Genomic DNA, 1,087 nt, shown 5'->3' on the forward strand with positions numbered 1-1,087 from the left:
GGACTGCGCGCGCGCAGGAGCAGCTGTATTCGCTGCTGCGGAGGGAGGCGGAGCGAGAGGCGCAGCTCACTCTCGCCCCTGGCAGTGCGCTCGCGATGCGCTAGTCCTGCGCCTGCCACGGGGGAGCGCAAGGAGTAGGCCGCCGGCGCGCCCTCCCCCGTGGTTGCGCTGCTCTTCGGCCACTTGCACACAGGCGCGCGTGTATTCTGTTGTATCATTTATATTATTATATTATATGAAGAGATATGTCGCATGCACACAGGTGCGACCATCTCTCGCGTATTCTGTTGTATCATTATATATTATATGATATGAAGATGTATGTTGCATGCACACAGGCGCGCGTCCGACCACACCTCGTGTATTCTGTTGTCTCATTATCTATTATATGATATTAAGGTATCTGTTACATGCATTGTAGTGCATTGTCCGACCTCACCTCATGTATTCTGTTTTGATATTGTAGTGTATCGTCCGACCACACCTCGTGTATTCTGTTTTATGTATATCGGAGTGTATTGCGTGCATACATGCAGGCGTCGTCCGGCGGCTGTCTTCCCTCTGCTGGTTGAGAGAGCCGGGTGAGGACCGGCCAGTCGCCATGGAGCTGCTAGGCGCCCGAGATTGCCCGAGATCGCCCGAGATTGCGGGAGATTGCGGCTGGCCAGTCGCCATGGAGCTGCTAGGCTCCGTGCGGCTGCTGCCGCCCTTCGAGCGCAGCAGCGCCGAGCAGGAGGCGAGCGGGAGATCAATCTCGGGCAATCTCGGGCGATCTCGGGCAATCTCGGGCGATCTCGGGCGATCTCGGGCGATCTCGGGCGATCTCGGGCGATCTCGAGCGATCTCGAGCGATCTCGGGCGATCTCGGGCGATCTCGGGCGATCTCGGGCGCAGGCCGTGTCGAGATCTCCATCTCCGACTCCTCCCGCCCGCGCCGGGCGGTGGCGCCGCGCCGTCGCGCCGAGCCGTGAGGTGTGAATTAGCGTCTGCTGACCCCTGTGTGTGGTTCGGTTCGCTCAGGTCGCAGCCGCGTGGCGGGCGGTGGCGGATGCCGGTGGTGTACTTGAGCCCGTCGCTCACGCCTCGC

The sequence above is a fragment of the Emiliania huxleyi genome (assembly GCF_000372725.1).
Source record: "Emiliania huxleyi CCMP1516 chromosome Unknown EMIHUscaffold_192, whole genome shotgun sequence".
Taxonomy (NCBI): domain Eukaryota; phylum Haptophyta; order Isochrysidales; family Noelaerhabdaceae; genus Emiliania; species Emiliania huxleyi.